Source organism: Nannospalax galili, unplaced genomic scaffold (assembly GCF_000622305.1).
Source record: "Nannospalax galili isolate Female #2095 unplaced genomic scaffold, S.galili_v1.0 scaffold490, whole genome shotgun sequence".
NCBI classification, from domain to species: Eukaryota; Metazoa; Chordata; class Mammalia; order Rodentia; family Spalacidae; genus Nannospalax; species Nannospalax galili.
The window spans coordinates 2,566,928-2,576,233 of NW_008329666.1; the positions used below are offsets into that span (position 1 = coordinate 2,566,928).

Consider the following 9,306-nt stretch of genomic DNA (forward strand, 5'->3'; position numbering starts at 1 on the left):
TATGTCTTACAGGGTTTATGCTCAGTTCAATATTGTATAACTGTATTAATTCAACTGTGAACCTAGAAACTTACAGGCACTTGTGAAAGAGATGTCCTCTTGCTCTGGAGTGTGTTACTGAATATGTTAAAGCTGTAGTGAAATGCTTCTTCTAACCATGTGGTTATTAAATAAATAAAGTAAATTTTAAAAAAGAGAAAGAAACAGAATCCAAAGCTATAGGTCAAATTGCCCTAAGGACCCTCCCAGTTTGGGGAATCTCAACAAGCCTGATTAGGGAAGAACTTCTCCCTAACCTGTAGGCATACTTCAATCTTCTGACTTGAAAAAGGAAGGTAGTTTCTTAGAGGGGCTCGAGAGATGGCTCAGCGGTTAAGAACACTGACTGAAAAAATAAATAAATAAAATTAAAATTAAAAAAAAAAAAAGAACACTGACTGTTCTTGCAGAAGACCTGGTTTAAATCCCAGCACCCACATGGCAACTAACAGCTGTCCGTAACTCCAGTCCCAGGGGATCCGACAGCCTCTTCTGCCCTCCGCAGGCGTTGCACGACATGGGTGCACTTACCTACGTGCAGGTAATACACTCATACACATAAAATAAAAATAATAAATAATAAAAAAGATAGTTTCTTAAGGAGGTTCTGAAGATAGAATTTAGTCAAATATTATTTCAAATGTGTGGTAAAGCATTTTATCTCTAACAAAGAAAAGGAGATCAGAAGTTGCTTTAAAGTTCATGTGTAAACACTCAACACTCAAGTATGCATGGGGGCAAGGAGGAAATTCCTTAATTAATGCTCTCTCATTGTTAAGTCTACTTCATAATGAGTCTTGATCCACTTTATTTCTGTCTTTAAAGTCCTTGATCAAAAGGTATGTATGCTTATGACTGGAAGGGATTAAGATTTCCAGGTTTGGGGTATTTTGGTTTTTTGTTTGTTTGTTTGTTTGTTTCTTCCAGTACTAATTAAATCTGAAACAGATCAAGAAAAGGCTAATATATGTGTTTGGAATCATATCTTCAGAGATGAGAACCTCTAGAATCTTCCCCAGGATCCTGTCCAGCAGATTCACTGGCTTTCTAGTCAATTCACTGGAAAGGGTATGAGTATTATTCTGCAAACTCAGGGGAGTGAGAAAATGAAAAGCCTGACATAGAGCACACAACTGTAATCCCAGGATTCAAGGGGCTGAGGCAAGAAGATTGAGAGTTCCAGGCCAGCCTGGGCTACATAGCAAGAGCCTGTATAATAAATAAATAAATAAACAAATAAACAGATAAACTGGCATCACTCTAGTAAGCATCTAATCTGGACTGCTTCATTAGCCCTTGATAAAATGGGCTTCTCTCTTATCTCAGTTAATGCAGAGTTCCCGGACTCTAGGCAGGACTCACACATTCAGAGGCCTCTCACTGTCACTCACCTGATCTTGGTTCACCACACTGTTCAACACAGCTGTCCGGTTCCCCAGTCCCCACATTCCTTTCTGGTTCAGTGATTCCCATTGATGCCCATGCTGAGGAATCTTGGCAAGGGCTTGGAGGACAGGAGGTCCTGCCTCCCTCCACAATGTCCCGGCCCTTCTGGGGTGAGTTCCCACCACCCTGACCTCCTTTCCTTGTCAGATAAAAACTCACCAAGTGTTTTCCTGGCTCCTCGTTCTGCTGTCTACTTTTATTTCTTCTGTTTTGCCAATCCACGCCAGCCCTACTCTCCACCAGGTGAGTCATCTCTGACTGCCTAGCTCTCCTGTGCAATCACATCATGTCTGATACCTTTCTGTTTACTAAACTTCTTGCCTTACTCTATTACTATCTGCCCAAGTATTAAACAATAACATACCAATAACCACTTATTAAGCTAAGTTTCTTGTGTATGTATGTATGTATGTATGTATGTATGTATGTATGTGTGTGTATACATGCTCATACATGTGTATACAGAGGCCAGGGGAGGATGCCAGTTGTCCTCCTCCATCGCCTTCCACCTTATTCTGTGACATATGGTCTCTCACTGAACCTGAAGTATGCCAGCAACCCCCAGTAACACTGCGATTTCATGCATGTGTGGTCATGCACAACTTTTACATGGGTACTGGAGATCTGAACTCAGGTCCTCATGGAACAAGAGCAAGTGCTCTTACCAACTGAGCATCTTCCTAGCCCTAAACTAGACTTCTTAATAGATACTAGTTTGACTTTAATGTCCAAAAACCCTTTACAATAGTAGCCATAGTTTTCAAATAGTATTTTAGGCTAGCCAGAAAATGTTTGTGAGCATTTTTTATTATTATTTTTATTATTTAAAATTAAACTCAAACAAATAGCAGGCAGTGTGGTCACTGTGAAAGTCTACCTTCGCATACTATTGCTGCAAAAACAGCAAATGATATGTATCCCATTAACTTAATCTTCAAATACTTACAGAACAGATCTCAGATGCAGGTGTAGCTCTGAGAGCAAATGAATATGCACATAGAAGACTGTGCAATTGCTTCTGATGAGAACGTGAACCTTGTATTAGATGATGCAGACGATACTATTCTAGAAAACAACTGAGTTATAGCATGCTCAGAGGAGATATTATTATTATGCTACAAAGTATCTCCAACCAGAAATGTTCAATGAAATGAGAAATTGTTAAGAAGGCAACCCAGTTTTTTAAGGTGCCCTTTGTTGGGAAAATAGTTCTAAAATACTTGCTCATGTTGTTTCAATTACCCTTATGTTATTAACAGATGACAATAAATGCTTTGGAATTGTTTTAGTAATAAACAGCTACAGAAGGGTATAAACCCAAGAGTAAAGTTTTCTTTTCTGCCTACTCTCATTTTTCACTCCCAGCTATAACCAATAACCAATGTTAGCATATTTATGTGTTCTTCTGTAAGTTTGTAGGCATATGCAAAAGGGGCCTATTATTCATATTCTTCTGGATTCTGATGTTTAACTAATTTGTACTAGAGACCTTTATCGTCACACTTTTTTCCTCTTACTGGCTTTGTTGAATGCACCATATATAAATAATCAACTATTGATTTAAGCAGTTCTCTGTTGAAGAACACGTAGGTAATTTCCAGTTTTTTGTTAGTAATGATAATGGTGCAGTGAAGGCTTTCCTGAATCCACTTAGTGTTTTTTTTACTGTCTTTCCCTGGGATTGGAGGAGGCGGAGATTACAGATCCTGGATGCATGTGCCTATAGTGAGAGCCAGTGCTCCAAGGTCCCTCAAGGCCTGCCACCAGTGTATGGCCTTCCCTTTTCTGTTTCTCACTGTCAGCTCTCCACAGAGCTATATGCTCAGTCACAAGCAATAGGCTTCCACTGGGGTCCCTACTGGAATGCCCAATGAAAAGGTGGGTGACTCAAATGGGTGAAGCTATGGCAAGTAAAGGACTCATCAGGATCCCTTGTCTGCTAAAAGTTTTTCTATTAAAGCCGCTTAATGAGTTCTTAATTGCCAAATCAGACTTTGGTTCTATTATGCCAGCATTTTGACCATGCTGCAAAATTTTGAACTATTTATTATCCCACCTCTAGACCCTCTCTTCTCCATTAACTGTAGAGTCATTGGACTTGGGGGAAAATAAAAAGGCCTGAGGTCTGAAGGCACCAAATTTGGGGGAAAAAATTAAATGCCCATGGCTTTCAGGTTCCACTAAGCTAGCAGATGATGAATGATTTGAACACATAAGAACTTAAAATATGCAAAGTTAGTCCCTCAGCCTGGAATGTCTGATGTCTCCCATTATCAGTTCTTGAAGGACCCAACTTAAACTCTCCCTCCTGAGATGCTCAGCTGGCCTTCCCCTGCCTCCTTCGCATTATTCTCATGCCTCTGTTTCTAACACAGCACACTGCATTGGCGGCATCTGAATAGCTCTCAGAGCTGCCAAAGGCCAAGTCTTGGAGTTAGTTGCTCATGTTGTCTGTCCTTCACATTTATTTCTCCATATATATTTAGCTGATTTATTTATTGGAAGGATAGTGGAAAAATAAGACTTAAATTCAAGTCATAGCCATTCAAGGTAAAAGACTATATGATAGTCTTGCCATCCAGTGGAAATTTTAACAAAACTTTTGAATGTCCAGATAGATATTAAATATTTTTCTGATAAAAATTATTTTGGTGGAAATAATCTATGAGAATGTCACTGAATTAGAGAAGTTTCCCCCCCTTGGGTTGTGTCCAGACAGAAAAATAAAGATTAATTTGCTTTGTTATAGAGAACACACAGAGGAGGCTCAGATTCTTAGAGTCTCTTGACGCCAAAGATTATGAAAGCATTGACATATAGAGCTCCATGCAAAGGAAGCAACCCCCTAAATATACAGCACCTCAGTATTAGAATGCCAGAAGCATCCTGAAGAGCAGACTTGAAAGGGTCAGGACCTGCTGATCTACTGACACAGCTGATTTACATATTAGTGCCTTAGGGTTCTTGTCCAGGATGTTGCACCCCCAGAAGGCAGATCTTGATAGAAGTGAGAAGTTCACCTGTTGTTTTGAAGTCTGTGTTTCTCACACTAAATATTTGACACAGAGATCCCACTTTCAAGTTTGGTTTATTGGGATATAACTTACCTGTCATAAAATTGAGTCTTTTTAGTGTACAGTGCTATGTATTTTGACAAACACATGTAGTTGTATAGCTTCCAGCACAACCAATATAAAGAGCCATGCCATTAACCCGCCAATCTTCTCATGCCCTTTGCAGTCAGCTCTTCCTCCACCCCCACCTCTGGCCACTGGGACTCAGGGGTTTTTTGTTTGTTTGGTAGTGGTGGTAGTGGCGGTTTGGTATACTAGGAATCCAGCCCATGCTAGCAAACATTCTAGCACTGAGCTACATCCTTACCCCCTGACTTGTTTGCTAACTCTATGGTTCTACCTTTTCCAGGATCCTAATTGGGATCATATGTACTCTGGTTTGTCTGACTTCTTTCCTAAAGCATTTTCATTTGGCGTGTGTCCATGTTATTGTGTATACCAGTGGTTACTTCCTTTTTATTTCTGTGTAGTATTCCATTGTAGATGTGCTCTTTATCTGGTGATCAGCTATAGGAAATTTGTGTTGTTTCCAGATCTGGCTCACAATGAATAAAGCCTCTGTAAATATTCACAGACCTTTTTGTTTTGTTGAGACAGGATTTTAGGGCACCAGGCTGGCCTTGAACTTGGCTATGTAGTTAAGGATGACGTTTAACTTTTGATCCTTCTGCCTGTACTTCTGAGTGCTGGGATTATAGGTACAAGCCATAACACCTAGTTTATGTAGTGCTGGGGATTGAAACTAGAGCCTCTTGCATTCAAGACAAGGTCTCTACTCACTGAGCTACATCCCAAGCCCCACATACCATTTTTCTGTGTGAACTTATGTTTTTATTTCTCTTATCTACATACTAAGGCATAGGCTTACTGGGTAGAAGAGAAGATATATATTCAATTATTTTTTTTGTTTCCTTACTTGCTTTTTTAGTAGTGGGGTTTTACAATGCAAGGTTTTACCACTGAGCTGCATGCCCAGCTCAATTTTAAATTTTATTTTGACACAGTATCTCTCAAAGTTGCCATGGCTGGCCTCAAATTCAGTCTTCCTGCTTCAGTTCAAGTAGCTGAGATTACAAGTATATGTCACTACCCTTGGCTATGTTCAATTCTTATTTAAAAATACCAGAGCCAGGGATGGTATAACACACTTAGAATCAGTACTGGGGAGTCTGAGACAGGAGTTAGAGGCTGGATTACACAGTGAGGCGCTATCAGTAAAAGACTAGGGGTAGGGAGAAGCTGCTGACTCATTCTCCAAAGTAGCTAAACTATTTTGCATTCCTAAAATATTCATGAGACTTTAAAGAAATAGATTTAAGATTATGTCTATACTATTTTAGATCATTTCAGTAGGTTTACATGTTTTGGGTTTTTTTAAAAAGGCGCTTAGCGGTTTTGTTTGGGTTGTGCAGCTCAACTGCAGGTGCACTGCGTGGAAGAGAGGTATAGAATAGAGTTGTAGACCCATCTCAATAGTTTAAGCTTTTTATTTAATACAGAATTTTTTTTTCTTACCCGAAGGTGATTAAAGAGAGTTTTTGGCTCCTTGGCAACACTGCCCTAAAATTCAGGGGAGATTCAAGAGGCTTTTCATATAAACTCGGAAAATCTGTTGGGCCACAAAGAGATTTCCCAGACCCTTCAGGTGATCACCAGAGTTGTGGTGCTAATGGCCTCTGACAAAGCTGTGTATCAGAAACCTGAACATTTCTCTACAGGTTGATATTTCCAAGTTGTATTCAAATTCTCAGTTGCTGAATAACTGATTTCTTTTAGTTCCCCATCTTAATGTTTTCAGACTCTAAGCACTGGGGACACTTTGCTGGTAAGGCACCTTATCATCTGATGATCTTATGAGTCTGATATGGTTGAACTAGGGGATTATGGGTATAGTTTCTGCACCTGGCCTTGGAACTTTGGCTTCTACACCTGGTCCAGGAACTTTGGCCCTAATTCAAGAAGGATGTGTCTGTGTGCTGTCTACGTATTGCTGCAGTCAGCATCTGTTACACTGAACAGATAGCTCGAATGCTATTTGAGTAGAAGTCCTCCTCTTCCTATGGCCTGTTGTGTGTCATGGTGACCTGATTCATCTAGTCAGATGGCTGTCACAAATAGAAAGACAAAGAGAGTCAGAGACTTGTGGACTCCTGATGTCCCTTGGTAACTTTCAGAGTTCTGTGGTAACTGTATCAATACCCTGACCTGGAAATCTGGGCAGTAACCCCCACTAACACACAGTGCTTATACCAGAATTAACTGAAGAATCCTGGCTAAGGAAAACATGTGACGAAAGCTGCAGAGCCCAGTGGAGTTTTTATATTTTACTCACAATTCCACTGTAGCCAAATAGAGAGGAGATAAGACAAAAGAATGAAAAATGCTTATTTTCTGCCCAATTTTGCTTCAGGGGAGTGTCTGTTTAGATATCTGCCTATCAGCCACAGTGCTACAAACTCCCTATACTGGGCTTGCCTCCTTGGAGGTGCCAGAGAAGGGGTTTTGCAGCAACATTAGGCAGTTCTTATGCTGCAGGTGGATTGACATTCTTATGAATGTCACTTTGGATAGGGCGGTAAAGACCAAGAAGTAAGTATCATATCCTGTGGTATCAAGATGAAGAAGTTTGTTTTGTTTCCAGCTCCTGATCTGACTGCAGGTGAATGTTTTAGAGCTGAGTTGTCAGAACGTTAGAGAAAAAAAAAAAAAAAAAAAAAAAACTGAGGAAAATACAATTACAGGTTGTGATTATACCAAATGCCCAGCAGTTTTGTAACTGTTCACATGGTATTAACTAAGCCCACATAATACCTTTCCCTTTTATTGCCCAGTAAATTGTTTTCTCATACTGCTGTGTTTGTAGCCCAAGTGAATTGTTCAGCCTTGTGTATTACATGTGGCCTGAAGACCCATTTGACAGACCCTATATATCAATTCAGAAAGGCAGCAAGTGAATGGAAGTATCTTTGAGCACTTCCTACAGACATGGAAATTTCATAAAGCCAGACCAAGGAACACATTTGCCAAGGAAAGAATGCAGTGGTAATGGATATAGGGAGGAGAGAGGCAGTGATGAAAGGACCTGAGGTTCCATTTCTTCTTAATAAAGGCAAGTTGATATGACTGCAGAAGACACTAAGGACTGGAGCATAATGCAGTAGGAAGTGATTCTGAATTATCACCGTTGAGCCTTAAGGACTGTAATTATTATTTTCATATTAATAGTGTATTAATCACTTTTCTGTTGCTGTGATAAAGCACTATGACCAAGGCAACTTACAGAAGGAAGAGTTTATTTGGTTTACCGTTCCATACTGGTGGGGAGGCATGGGGGCGGGAGGTGGCTGGAACAGAAAGCACTCATGTCTTCAAGCAGGCACAGGAAGCAGAAAGAAATTCCAGAGGGATAAGAGTCCATACTGGTGGGGAGGCATGGGGGCGGGAGGTAGCTGGAACAGAAAGCACTCATGTCTTCAAGCAGGCACAGGAAGCAGAAAGAAACTGGAAATCCTGCAAGGCTTAAGAACTCTCAAAGCCTGCCCCCCAGTGATGTGCTTCCTCCAGCATGGCCACACCTCCTAAAGGTTCCATGACCCTCCCCAAACAACACCACAAACTGGGGACCAAGTGTCTAAAACATTGGAGCCTGTGGAGAACATTCTCTTTCAAATCACTACAGATAGTTTCAGTAAAGCATTCTCTTCCTCTAAATGTATTACAATGTATGTTTTGCTAGATTACAGAAGGGTTGAACACTCCACAGATCTCAATCCCTCCTCAGACAAAGGCTCAAAGATGAACTTTGTGCCCCAGTGTGTCTATCTAATCAGCACAGAGAAAAAAGCTATGGAGTAAGTCCTAAGTCACCCTTTTCCATGTCCACTCATCAGAGCAGTGGTTCTGTGTTTTACTCTTACTGGTCCATCCTTTCTTCTCCCCACCTCTTCTGTTCCTTTATCACCTCTTACACACACACACACACACACACACACACACACACACACTTTAATATTAATAAATATAATTAAAATTGTTTAAATACATAAATAATCTTCCTTTGAGGTCAGGTGTGGTGGTAAATGTCAGTAATCCCAGCACGAGGAAGAGGTAAGCAGGTCTGGAGTTCAAGGCCAGCCACTGGACCTGCCTAAGAAAAAAAGACAACAGGCCCCACCCCACATCCTTGCACAAATGAGGAGCACTATCTGGACTTAGTAGGCTGTCAAAAAAACAACATGAAACTGGGAGGGTGTTTGGGGAAACACAGGGAGAGTTGGAGGAGGAAATGAGGCTAGATGTGATACTATTTCATTGAATACATGTGTGAAATTCTCAAAAACAAAGAAAATTAAAAGTAAAAACTAAACACAACAAAAAAGAAAAAAAGCCTTCATTTTCTAATAAAACTTCCAAGTGTCAAAATTTCCAAATTCTCTTCCTGCTTGAGCCCCTAAATCTCCATCTGAAACAGCTCCCCACTTAGTCCTGTCCATATGACTCTTCTTCCATCAAATGTATTGATGCTATCAGTTACCTATATTTGAAAATTTCCTCTTTTATCCATGAGAGAATGTTTTTGAAGAAATTTCTTTTCCTTCTCACCCTTCTTTATGAATATAATACACGCATAACTTAAGACAAAACAATACAGAAATAGTTATAATGAAAAGCTATGGTCCCCTTTCCCAGGATGTTTTTCTCTAGTAATGGATATGTGCGGATGGCTGCAGATTTAATGTAGTAGTAG

General features: G+C 40.2%; 1 protein-coding gene and 1 pseudogene across 1 annotated transcript in view; both read left to right on the forward strand.

Moving 5' to 3' along the window:
• LOC115071695 overlaps positions 1–2,639 on the forward strand; it is a 12,526-nt pseudogene extending 9,887 nt beyond the window's left edge.
• March3 (membrane associated ring-CH-type finger 3) overlaps positions 1–9,306 on the forward strand; it is a 176,124-nt gene that overhangs the window by 31,442 nt on the left and 135,376 nt on the right. The gene's annotated exons all lie outside the window — the stretch shown is intronic.